Genomic DNA, 13,798 nt, shown 5'->3' on the forward strand with positions numbered 1-13,798 from the left:
GTTTCCTATTCCTCCCCTGTTTTTTGTTATTTGACTAGTTAATTCATCCTCTTTTGTATGGTTTAAGGGAGGGGTAGTTCCACTTGTTTTGTTCTGCTTTAGAATATGCTGTAGAACCTTGCATGGTCATTCTGTGGTTATACTGAATAAGCAGCTACCTATGTTATGCCATCTATTAATGTAATAACTGCACTTTCACAATTGCTTTATTAACCTTCCTGCTTTCTCAAATTTGCTTGAAAATGCACGATTTTTCTTCTTTTTTGTCAAAATTTTCTCCGGGGGGTTATCCGCCCAAACCCCCCTTTTGGGGTTCGGGCTCGCTCGCTGCGCTCGCTCGCAACGGTGCTGTATGCAAATCACTTTGCGCCCCACCACTTTGAAATGTCACCCACCGCCCCTGGGAAAGTCACAAGTTCAGGCTGACGGCAATAGAGCGTGGGGCGGATACAAGGACGAGGTTAATCTTACTGAAGAATGTACATTCTCAAAGTCTGATGTGATGTATCCAATTCATGATGGAGGAGTCCTCCAGGAACAGGGAGAACATTGCAGCTGGGCATTGCTGTCATTTGAAGAGCAGGCCAGGCTTTGCGGATGCTCAGCGCTATAGTGCAAAGATCCTGTTGGGCATCATGGGCAGTCCTTGTTGGAGTTCTATGTTGGTGGTCACCGCGGGCTGTCACTGCTGCAGTGCAAAGTGCAGATCTCATACCACGAAGAATCAGGTCTCCCGGAGCTTCACATAGGCAGTCGTCATGGGTAGCGAGATCTCTGTGTTAATGGGCTCATTCACGATCACAAAGATTCCAAAACCTCAGGATTTCTCCTTTTCCTTACGGGAGGGGCTTACTTGATGCCGGCCAAGGGTCCAGGAACTGGGAATGCACTTCATGGGGATAAGGAACCCACTCCAGCAGAGGCCAGCAGGGCTCAGGCAGGTTCAATGGCAGAACCAGGCAGGTCCAGTGCAGCAGATCAGCTCTCCAGTTCCAGTGAGGACTCTGGAACTTGTGCCCCTGTAGCTCAGAACAGGAGGTTGCCACATGACCCTGGGTGTCTTCCTTCTTAGAGAGCATGGCAGGCCTCAAGCAGCAGGGTGGCAGTATCCACAGGTCCAGGAGTGTACTGAAGAGTGGGTCTCAGGATTATACCTGGTGCCAATTTTGAATTGTGAGAAACTTCTAGACCCTTCCCCCCAAACATCTGATTCTGGAATTTGCTTCCTTCCTTTGCCCAGGCACCAATATGTCTGTAGTGACAAAAGGATATTGTGAAGTTCTTTGTGAATTCAGGAGGCAGCCCCTATTAAAGTGCACGTGTGGAAGGAAACAGCTCCACCCCACCCATCTTGTCAGGATGGCCCATCCTGCCAACACCCAGTCCGCCTTTGTGACATGGTCTTGCAGGATTACATAAAGGCCTACTTCCAAATAGACCTACTCATGTGCCCCCAGTACACAGGCTACAGGCACATAATGTTGTATTAAGCCCTATGTTTCTGCATGTTTTACTGTAATCTGTCTCACTAGATACTGCTCTGGTTGGGAGCAAGTCAGGATCCCAGTGTCATTGTGTAGAGCTCCTAATGTCCTTCCCAAGGCTCCCTTATTGTAATGAGGAAAAATCCCATCAAACCCAACCTAGACTGGTTTGGACAGCAGCTTAGTTTGGGCAAAGACAAGCTGTCTAGAATTCTCTTTCTTCACCTGAACACTTTCTTACACTAGGACCCTCTTATTGAAAAGGTCAGGCCTAATCTTGGCACATAGCATATGTTCCTGTTAACAATTCTGCATTCTAAGTTAAGTGACTTATGAATACTGCTTACAGTCTTCCTGGCAGAATAACCAAGTTGACTGTGGTCTCCCAAGAAGGCGTTTTCACACATAATCAATTTGATATTACTAACAATCGAGAAAAAGGCAGACAGAAAAACTGGCTTTCTACTGTAAGGTTTCTTAGGGAAAGACAGAAAAGTTTATTTTAACTAAATCAACTTTGCAGTATATTTAACAAAAATCCATATTTTCCTCTGAATTTGATTTTTGATAAATAACCTAATGATGCATCACCCATTTCTTTAGCGTTGTCCCAGCATCATCTGAAAAATATAGACCTTTATTCACAAACAGAATTTTATCAAGCTACATTAGCTTATGCTGCTAAAGAAGCGTTGGTATCCTGTCACTGCTGGGACATAACAAATTAAATATTAGGCATCTTGCCACTTTTGTCGGTTATATTTCTAACACTGCGGGCCTTAATGCATTATTTAAGGCTAACAGCTAATGTCAACAATCAATTTTTAAACATGTCAAAACTGTTTCATTTGACACAGGGCTTCTGTAGCAGAGCTGCAACACTAGGTCTGAAGTTAAGTCTTTCAGATTGATTCACGTGGAAGGTATAAATATACATTGCAGCACTCATGTGCCATTTAACTTTTATTTTACTCGTGCATTTTCTTATTTCATATTATTGTGGCATTTCTTAAATCTTAAATATGCCTCTTGAGATCATCCAAACATTCTATGCGTGTGTTTAAATGTCAGATCACATTCACTAGGAGAGTGAGGGCAAATTATGAGCCTGGCGGTTCGTAATTGGACCGCTGGCTCCATCAAGGAACCACCGTTCCTTGGTGGTGGCAAAACGGTCAAGGACTATGTAATATGCAGGTGGTGCCACTGTGGCATCACCATGCATATTACAAGTTTCAGGACAGCCAGTGGTTTAATGGAGGTCTTTCCAACATATAAAAGGTTGAGGGTGCTGAAACTGATAGGGCCGTACAAGGCCCGTGCTCTCTCAGCCCGGGGATGCATGCATGGGGGCACATCATTGGCCCCCGGTGTGCAGGCACTCAGGTACCTGCACGGCATGTAATTTCAAGGCCATGCCATGCTGGAACCCCATGTGGCGGTCCCATTGTGGTGCTTCTTTTAAAGGCACTGTCACCTTTGAAAGAAGCACTGCAGCAGGACCGCCAATTCGCACGTCCACCACACCAAAAAAGTGGTTGTAATCTAGTCCGCGGGCTGCAGTGACCTTCATGGATTGATGGTTCAGCTGTTGGCACTGTTGCTCTGCCAAAAGTCATAATTAGGCCATGAGCTGCATCATTCAGTGCCAAGAGTCAAACTATACTAGTAGGGCTAGTTCAAAAACACAAGCTTGGGAGAAACCCGAAAAGGCAGATTTGTTACAATCTTGATTCCACCTCATTTTTTAATTTTTTTAAAAAACATATTTTATTGGTTTCATATGCACGAGTTACATCATTCTTAATCATTCACCGTCTTCGTACGTCAAGCCTTCCAGTATCCCTCCCCAGCTTATCACATATGGGCCATCCAATGGTATTTGAATTCAATACAATAGTGCCCGGGCGATTCATATATAATCTTACTATACATCTTGTTACAGCAAACCTGAAATCTCCTACTAATACTACTTTCAAACCCCATCACATCTCTCTCCCCCTCCTGCCCCACCTGTGTGTGTTACTCTAAACATCTTTTTCCAGTCTCATTACATGATGTAGCTACTGTTCAAAGTATCCCATAATGCACCTGTAAGGGGCCTTCATTGTAGCCAATCCCTTCCGCCTATTCTTCCTCTGCTTGGTGATCAGATAAGGACTGTACTAATGTCTCCCATGCGTTTTCAGAATCTAGTGCCTTCTCATTATTCAGACGTCACGCCTGCTGATATCTAAGAACACTCTCACTACCAGCCCACTTTAGTAACTCAGCCTTCCATCTCTTGCTATTAGGGCCGTCTTTCGATTTCCAATGCCTTGTTTTTTCCCTTTTTGCTAGCAGTAATCCCATATCTACAAATTTGCTTGTCACCTTGGTCTTGGATGTGTGAGGGAACCAGTGCAGTATGCATTTTGCTATTCGAAAGTTGAGTGTCTCTCCGTGACCACATTCAGTGTGTCTCCCACTTCCACCTAGTAGTCCACCAGCTTAGGGCACTCCCACAGCATATGTTCCAGCTCTACTCCTTCGCTCGTGCACCGAGGGCATGCTGCATCCTCCACTTTAAAATACTTCCTAATCCTACCCGGAGTTAAATATGCCCTATGTAGTAGAAAGAAATGCACCAACTGAAATCTTGCATTCCTCGTACTTTTCAAAGCCCTACGCATTATCTGTTCCCATGTTGTCTCTGGTATAGGCTTCCCGATGCCCGCTTCCCATTTTAACTTCAATGCATCCAGTGGCGCAGCAGTCTAGAATACAGACACGTGACCGCCTTAAAGGTCCCGGCTGCCATCATTACATATTAGCATGCCATTGTTGTTTTAGGTTCTGTGAGCCCCTCCCTCCATTGTGTCGGTAGTGCATAAACCAGCGCAGCGTGTATTATAAATCCTCCCCTAGGCAGATCATACCTCTCCTGTAATTCCTGATAAGGTAATAATTCCCCGTCCTCATACGAATCCCCAATTACTTGGATCCCCACCTGCTCCCAGTCCAACATGGACGTCCAATCGCCTCCGTGGGGCAATGCTGTTGCCACCCCCAACGGGATTTCGGGCACATAGGGATTTAACACTCCTGCCCTACGTTGAGTACGATTCCAACACAGTCTCAACATCTTTTCTTCCATGGAGAGATCCCTAAGGTCCAGCTTTTGTTGCATAACTATAAAAGATAGAACGTGCCGTGGATTCCCCCTGCCTCTCAGGTTCTCAGGGCCTCTAAATTCCTTTGCCACTGCTTGCGTTAATACCTGTAATTGGGCCGCCAGCTAGTACAGCTCAAAATCGGAGACCGCCAGCCCGCCCTCCACCTTCGGTCTTATCAATGTCGCTTGGGCCACTCTCCGTCTACCAGACCACCATAGCAACCCTACAATTAAGGATTTCAATGACTTAAAGATCGAGCACAGTATCCAAACAGGTAATATTCTAAAGAAATATACCAACCTAGGCAATGCCACCATTTTTAATAACGCTATCCGTCTCATCACTGACAACGGGATAGTAGCCCAAAAGGGCATGCTACCCTTCAATGCCCTCACGCATCTCCCTACGTTCCCTTCCAGCATATCATTAGCTCTATGATAAGTATGTACACCCAGATACGCCAGGCAGGTCGGCTCCCAGCACACTACCCTGGACGTGGTGGGTGGCTGCTCCCTGGGCCTCACCTGAAACAGACACGTCTTAGCCCAATTCACCCGTAGGCCTGAAACATCTCCAAACTCTGACAACAAGCTCGCTGCTCCCTCCAGTGTACCCCCTGCATCCTCTAGAAACATCAACAGATCATCCGCATATAATGAAATATACTGCCGGTCTCCTCTGTACCCCAAGCCCTCGTAGCTCTCTCCCAATCTAGCTCTTGCCGCTAACGGTTCTAATGCCAGGGTGAACAATAATGGGGAAAGCCAGCATTCCTGTCTTGTCCCACGGGCCACTCGGTATTGGAATGATATCAATGCTCCCACCTCCACCCTGGCTACAGCGGAGGTATACAGCACCCTGGTCCAGTCTACAGAGTCATCAACTAATTCAAAGCATCCTAGTGTCTTATATAAATACAACCATTCCAAACTATCAAAGGCTTTCTCTATGTCCACTGAAAGCACCATAGGTTTCTGTGCACCAGGTTGATCTTCTTCTAAAATCCTCACTAATCTCTGCACATTAGTGGCTGTGTTCCTGGTCGGGATAAACCCAGCCTGATCCTCATGGTTCAGGTCAGTCATGTGCTGCAAGAGGTGAGTCGCCAATAGCCTACTCAAAATCTTGTAATCAGTGGCCAGTATCGCTAATGGTCGATAGGAGGCTGTGTCTTTCCCCTCCCGTCCAGGTTTTAATAATGGGATTACAAGTGCCTCCCTCATTGATCCGGGGAGTTGAGCTAGTTCTTTCGCCTCTCTATAGACCTCTAACAACCTCAGGGCCAATAAGTCCACATACTGCCAGTAGAACTCTAAAGGTAATCCGTCTACGCCCGATGTCTTGTTACGGGCCATGTGCTTGATAGCACTCCTAATTTCCTCCATTGTTATATCTCGGCCCAAGCATTTTGCTTGTTCCTCTTCCAACTTTGGAAGGAGCATCCCATCCAGAAAACAGTCAATTTCGGAGTCCCCCACCACTAATGAGCTTCTATACAGTGCCTCATAGTACTCTAAAAAACGGCTCAAAATCTCACGTTGGGTAAACACAGCACCACCGTCTCTATCCTCCAGCCCCAAGATTGGTGAACCCCGCGCCGCAGGACTGGCCAGCCAAGCTAGCAACGTCCCCGCCTTGTCCCCCTCACTGTGCGCTTTCCTATTATAGGTTTTATAGTCAAACCAACGCAGTCTCTCTATCTCCACTGCCACTGCTTCTTTAGCTGCAACTACTTCTGCCTGCACTTCCAGATGCCCAGACCTTGCGAGTTTGGCATTCCTCAGTCTACTTTCAGCCCGGTCTACGTCCTGTATTAGTACCTTCCGTACTCCTACATGTTTACCAATGCAGAGACCCCGTATTACCACCTTAAAAGGCATCCCATTCCAATGCCCTTGTGGTTGCCGTGGGTAATAATTTGAGAGAGACCCCGTACAAACCAGGGGATTAGAGTACTAATAGATAGTAAAAAAGAGGGGATCCCTTGGTGACACAGACAAACACAACCAATTGGTATGTGATTTACACCAGTTTAACCCATATATTAGAAGTGAATGCTACAAAATCAATCAGTAAATTCTATGATTCTTCTTTATTTTCAGTTTAAAAATGTAGTATTTGCAAAAATTAAAAACAGTACATAATAAGTGCATTCAAAACAATGTCTATTGACACCACATTACATTAAAATAACAGTAAAAAGAATTTTTCTAAAAAGGTTTCTAAACCATATATAATCATCAAAACAGGAGAAAAAGGAGAGAACAAGCAACAGACAATCCTATTTGACATATGTGTACATATCAGGGAACCCGATTATAAGAGACTAGTCCAGGGCACACTCTAATTTCGATGTCTATGAAAAGAGCTCTATCCCTTGATTATGTGAATCTGGGCGTCGACGCGTTTCGATGGTTAGGTTAAAATTTGACCATCTTTTTCAAGTCAAAATAGATACGTCTCTCCTACCACGGCACTGGATGGTTGCCACTTTCAAGGAAATCCTGTAGATAAACATACTTATATAAGTATTGTGTACAAAATAGATTCAACCTATCTAGTCTAGTAACATTATTATTAACACTAATCATTTCGAACCATTTCAAGCCAAGTTTTACGAAGTCTATACATAATTCATTGTAATTTGTACAGGCATAGTCTCAAGTTTTGTTGTACAGACATAGTCTCAAGTTTTTATACTACTGTTTACTATTCAGTTTGTGTTTTTCATATTGATCTCACCAAGACATTTTCTTGTATTGTTCTTCTCCCATTATGATTTCTCGTATATGGGCTCTTGGTGCTCATTCCCTTTCCCCCTTATGTATAGAAAATTGAGGGTTACGTGTGTTCAATTTTAATAGGACCACCTTCTACCTCCCACCCAGAAAATCATGGGGGGCATATCAATCATGTGGGGCTAACCAATTTCATATCTTTACCTTATATCATATTTGCCTTGCACTTCTTCCACATTTCATATTTTTTTGTTATTTCAGTCATCTGAGTAGTTTCTGTAATGAGATATGCTGGTATCAGTACACCATTGCAATTTTAAATTATATCTCGCCTGTATCCTCTTTCTTTAACCGTTACCTTATATTTTTAGTTTTCCGATTTATTCCTGCATGTTCTTATCATTTGGGTCTTTTTGTGATTGTTACCTACAAGGGGAGAGGTTGCGGGTTGTTACTCCATATTGTTAGACTCCCTCAGTTTTATTACCAGTGAGTCCTACTGTTTTTAACATACCTCTTATTTGCGGGTGCTATATGTAAAGACGTCTTCCTTTCTTCCTAGGACTATGGTGGGCAGCGTTTAAAATAATGTAGTTGTTTGCCTCTTGTTTCCTCTTGTTTCCTGACTCTGTATTGAAATACAATGGCATATTTTGCAATGTTCCACTGTTGGTACTTATATAATTTCAGCTTAATAGGGAAAGAAAAATGGCAATAGCATACCTCCTTTGGCTTACGCTAATGTTTCCAGTTCTCTTCTCCCTGAACGATTATGTACCCTGCTGATAAGCGATTATAAAAAGTATTTCTTTCTTGTTTCCTCGCTGAAAATTAAGGAAACAACATGAAAAGATGTTGGCTACTATTTTGTAAATATTTGTTTCCTGCCCCCATTTTTGCATATACGTACTACTTACAGTCAAAAAAGGTAGTTTTGATCCTCCCTTTTATTTTCCATCCCCAGTGTGGTTGATTTATGTACCTCCTGGTCCGCCTTCGAATGCTCTAATTTGAAAATAAAACGGACTCAGTTCCCACTATTAAAGACACTTTGCTTTTAACTCCCCTCCTTATTCTATACTCGAGCTATCTTAGCATTAGACATAGTCCTCCTTACCTCATATGTCCAAGCGCTTACTTCCAGGTCTAATCCTTCGTCCTCCCTCGGGTCGTATAAACGAAAAAACAGCTGGCTAACTATGGTAGCTCTGTCTGTATATTTATGTGTTAAATACCCAAATCTCATTGGTGCACCCTAAATGATTCCAGGTGCATCCATTTGGAGTTCCCGCTCTTCCTCTCCTGACCCAGAAGCTCAGCCCTTTTTGCCCGGAAGTTAAAATGCTACCCATTTTGATTGGCCGGATATTCCAAGCCTCTCTTTCGCTTGTGTTCCTGGGCATGATTATCCTAACTGTATCCAAGCCTCAATGAAATACTAACCATTTTGATTGGCCGGAAATTCCAAGCCTCTCTTTTGCTTGTATTTCTAGGCGTGGCGATCTTAACCGTATCCAAGCCTCGATGTTCTACATAACCACATGATGGTTATGGGCGTGTTTACAGCCCCCATTGTTTATACGCATTTTGCGTTGTGCTTCGCTTATGATTTTTACCTCATTTCGTAACCCATATTAATCCTGTATCCATACTTATTTGTTACGAACTCCTGACTTCCTTTGATTTCACTGAAATAGGTGTTTGTTTACCTCTCTATTTTATATTGGCTACATTTATTCCATGAATACAGACTATTGTATGTCATTCTTGGACTCTTTTGATTCCTCATCTTTTGTTTAAAATTATCATAGGTGGTTTATTCATCTAATGTCTTATTACTGATTCACTACTAGCTTCATCCATTCCTCTCTGGTATTGAGGCCTTTGTCTATCGTATTAAGGTAATACATGAACCATTGTTTTTCTTTATTGCCTCTAGATTTCCCCCTCTACGACTAATTCTGACCTTTTCTAGGATATACCAGGAGAAATCATTACAACCATGGTTGTTTTCAAGAAAATGATCAGTCAGAGGTGCGTTTTGTTTCTGATTTTTAATAGAAGACCTATGTTCCAAGAGTCTTATACGGAGCTCCCTACCCGTCTTGCCCACGTATCCACAGCCGCAAGGGCAAATGATTAAGCAGATAACACTCTTGCTTCTACAGTTGTTGAGTGTTTTTGGAGGACAACATGTTTCCATTAAAATTCAAAATTTTCGTTTCCATGCAGTTTGGACAGATTGAGCAGGAACCACACCTCTAATTTCCTACAGCTCTAGTATTATTTAGGGGACTTTGAATGCTAATTCGAGGATTTTTGTACGTTTGTACTAAGGCATTCTTAATTGTTTTATTCCACCTAAAGGAAAACAGAGATTTGGGTATTGGAGCTGTGAGACCATTGTTCAGAATTTTCCAATTCCGATTCACAATGTTTTTTATTTTATTGCTCACTCCTGAATACTGACTTACGAACACTATTCTATCTTGGACCTTGTTCTTTTTCTTTTTATTCATATCCAATAAATGGTCCCTATCGTAAAATCTTGCACGTTTCATCGATTGTTTAATACGTTTTTTTGGGTATCCTCTCTCTCTTAATTTTTTATCCATGATTCTGCATGGTAATAGAAGTAATTTAAGTTGCTACAATTTTGTCGCAGCCTTAAAAATTCTCCAAAAGGAATGTTGTCCTTTTGTGAACGTGGATGGTTACTCTTGTACTGGAGCAAAGTGTTCTTGTCCGTTGGCTTCGAAAAAAGCTCAACTTCTAACACACCGTCTGAGTCTTTAATTTTATTATCCAGGAAATCCACGTTAGTATCACTATAATGTGGTGTGAATTTTAAATTCTCATCTCCCATGTTTAACAATTCCAAGAACAGCAACATTTTCTCGGTGGCACCGTTCCAGACGAAGATGATATCGTCAATGAAAAGGTGCATCGAGAGACGTTCTCAAAGTATGGTGCCATCTCGTTGTAGATGTGGTTCTGCTCGAAATGGCCTGCATAAAGGCATGCCAGGCTAGGGGCACATGTGGCCTCCATACTGGTACCCTTCACCTGTTTAAAGAGCTCCCCCTTGTACATTTTTTTTTATTTTTTAGTACTAGCTCTATACAACCAAGGATGAACAGGACCTAGAACCAAACTGCTAGTCCCCATCCAAACCACTTCAACAAACAACCCACACCTAAGCCCACCAGCAGTCACTGAGGGCACGCCTTATGGGCAATGAGCGGTGCTCAGTGCCAACGGGCTACCGCGTACACTCTGGACTTACTCCCGCCCTGAAAACACAACATACATTTCCTCCCCTGCACACCCTTTTTAGTCCTATTGAGCACCGACTAACTATTTGAGCCTATCACTGCACAATCGAGACAGAGGGATGCCCCGCGTAACCTCAAACACCATTTTCCCACCTTTGCAACAGTGTCCACAGTCCCCTGCACCGTCCCCAGCAGTCTCATATTAGCCTCCCACAGTTCAAACCTTTATTCGTCCAGTATCACATCCGCTGTCGTCGGTGTGATCAGTGGTAACCGTATGCTGTCCGCTCCCGAGGTCTCAGTTTCGGAATGCTCCTAGTCTTTCTCCGAGTCTGTGCCCTCCGGGGAGTGGACCATCCGATATCCTGACAAAGCAGACACCGCCTCCAGTACTCCCCGCTGCTCCACCTCAGTTTGCGACGTCAATAGCCTCCGCAGACCCCGCTGCTGGTGCCGAAGTCACTGCGATTTGCGTATCGGAAGCTCTTTCAAGAGTTCTTGTGCCCATCGTTCTTGACCATCTTTTCCAGCTCTATTGGATTCTAGCCACGTCCAAGCCTCCTCTGGAGTGTCAAGGAAGCAGGTCTTGCCATCTATGATTATTCTCAATTTAGCTGGAAACAACAAGGAATACTGAAGACCCGCCATCCTCAGCTCTTTTTTAACTGGCAGGAAGGACGAACGGCGCCGTTGGATCTCAAAGGTATAATCTGGGAACAGATGGACCTTGCTATTTCCTACGTGAAAGGGGCCATCGGTGCACACCTTTTAGAGTAGCAGATCCCTGTCCCGAAAGTGCAACAGGCGCGCCATCACCGGTCGAGGGGGTCGCCCCTGCTGTGGCGGCTTTGCAGGTACTCTGTGCGCTCGTTTGAAAGTGTAAAAAGATGACAATCCCTCTGGGGCCACCACCAATTTCAACCAAATCTCTAGGTAATGCACCCTATCCGATCCTTCCACTTTTTTAGGCAGTCCCACTACGCGGATATTATTCCGCCGATTTCTACTTTCGGCACCCTCAGGGCGCCTCTCCAACGCCACGATATGGTCCAAGGCATTCATCATTGTTGCTTTTAGTGCAGTCTGTGCTGGCTAACATTTTGGAGTGCACACTCCACTTGTTTACCTCTATCTGCCAGCTTAGAGTGGTCCGCCCTTAGGAGGCCAAGGCCCATTGCCACCTGTGCAATATCTTGCTGCAGAGCAGTGCGGGAGTCTGCAATTGCTGCCAGGATTTTATCAAATTGCTGCTGCATTCCAGGGTCCTGAGGTGCCTCGTGTGCATCTGGCTCAGCCTGGCCAGGGGACACACTATCTGAGAGCGGCTGTGCCCCATCTTTCTTCCCCTTTTGTTTCCCCATGGTGAGGTCCTCCAGCTTCCACCCATTCTGCATTAGAGGCTTGGTCAGGTCTTACGTGCCTAATGAGAACCAGATTGCATATCTAGTCCACATGGTTTCAGGGACCGACTGTGCAGATGTTGCCCCTTACAGCTGATGAATTGGTCTAGTGCAGGGTCGCAGGGAACCACAATATCCCAACTGTGTCCGTGCAAGCGCCCCAATCAGAGGGTCGTGATCACCCCTGCCTGGTCCAGCACACGCTTGCCTGCCGCTGCCTCTGTGCCCATTACTAGCTTCAATGGCTCAGTTTCGTGGCCCTCAGCAGAGGTACAAATGGTGAAGAGCCCTCGCCTGTGGTCCCGATCTGGACTCGCTCTCACCGTCGTTCTGAACTTGGGCCAAGCTCCAAATGTCTTGTCCGATACCGTTAGTGCAAGCAAAAGTGGCGTACGGTCAACTCTAGGGCGCGGCTAAACCCCCAATCTCTCAGGGCTGCCGCAGTTTGTCTTATTTCGGGAGGTAAGTCACTTAGTGCAGTCCCCCCGTGGGTCCTGCAGCGTCCCACTGCTCCACCAGGATCCCGCCCCAATTGCTCCAAATCACAGGCCGTGGTTTCTCTGGGCGCTGGCCCTTCAATTCCGAGCCACGCCCCTGCCCAGGTCTCCTGCCGGGGAACAGTTGTTCGCCCGTAAGCGCTCACCACCACACCCCGGCTCGCAGGCCGCAGAGTCCCCGGGGGCCCGCGCCCACCTCTGCGGCCTGCGGCCCGGGTCTCGTCACACCACACTCACCAGATCGAGGCCGTATTCCGCCACTCCGTCCAATGCCCCCTGGCCGTCTACTGCAGCCGCACCAACTTCTGGTTATCCCGGCTCAGCTCCAGAGGGTGTAGGGACCTCCGCGCTCTAACCTCTGGCCACCGCGCCTCACCGCTGCCGGTTGATTTCACACAGGGACCACTTAGCGCAGGCCGAGTCCGCCCGCTCGCCCCACTGCCGCAGCTCTGATCCAGCGCTCAAGGGGACCTCCGCCGTCCCAATCTCCAGGTTTGCTGAGTAAACGGCTCCACAGCAGGAAAGAGGTAGCGTCCCTCAGTTCAAGCCCTGGATCTCTCGCCTCCACACTGCTGCCATTTTGTGGACGCCACCAGCGGCCGTCTCGGGTCTCGGGCCAGGAAACCGCCAATAGCTCCTGATTCATGCCCAGTACAGCAACGGAGCTGCGCCAGTGTAGGCCTGCTCCGCTCTCAAATCGTTCGGTGGCATCAGGGGGTCCAATGCGTTATTTAAACAGGATTCATTTGGATTTTCTAGCGGCGCTCAGTGCTCCCGCAGCCTTCCTCATCGGCTTCCAAGCCATGCCCCCATCTTGCTTCCACCTCATGGTTGATATGACTTAAGTAAGACTTAGAGATCCCTCTGTACATAGGAAATCAAATATCATAGCTGCCATTAACAGAGAAATGAGGACCGAGTGCAGATAAACTTTTGTGGTGTGAAAAAGAGCACTTTCCTGTGAGCGACTCGGATCTCTACTAAAGAAAATATATTATGCTTTTTACGTAATACATGTGAAAGTTTATTGCTGGTAATATGACAGCTCACATACGTTTTATTTGCATTGTGTATAATCAATGTCTATTTGTCATGTTATATTCATTTACTTACATACTGCAAACATTAGGTTTGCAGAACGTTTGCACCAATTCCACACTTTCACACACAACATTTGTATAGACACTGCAGAAAAAAAGGGTTGCTCCCCATGTTAACGTTCTAAATTTAGGAGTGGAGATGTTTTATT

General features: G+C 45.5%; 1 protein-coding gene and 1 long non-coding RNA gene across 2 annotated transcripts in view; one reads left to right on the forward strand and one right to left on the reverse strand.

Annotated features, from left to right (window-relative positions):
• Window positions 1–13,798, forward strand: part of DOCK2 (dedicator of cytokinesis 2) — a 2,333,210-nt gene that overhangs the window by 967,981 nt on the left and 1,351,431 nt on the right. The window lies entirely within an intron of this gene.
• On the reverse strand, window positions 7,010–8,002 carry LOC147702843 (uncharacterized). The gene is made up of 4 exons (XR_015297549.1): window positions 7,892–8,002; window positions 7,736–7,803; window positions 7,582–7,653; window positions 7,010–7,143 (listed from the first exon to the last, which is right to left on the reverse strand). It is a non-coding gene; the product is annotated as an uncharacterized LOC147702843 (long non-coding RNA).

This window comes from Lissotriton vulgaris, chromosome 7, assembly GCF_964263255.1.
Source record: "Lissotriton vulgaris chromosome 7, aLisVul1.2, whole genome shotgun sequence".
Classification (NCBI taxonomy): domain Eukaryota; kingdom Metazoa; phylum Chordata; class Amphibia; order Caudata; family Salamandridae; genus Lissotriton; species Lissotriton vulgaris.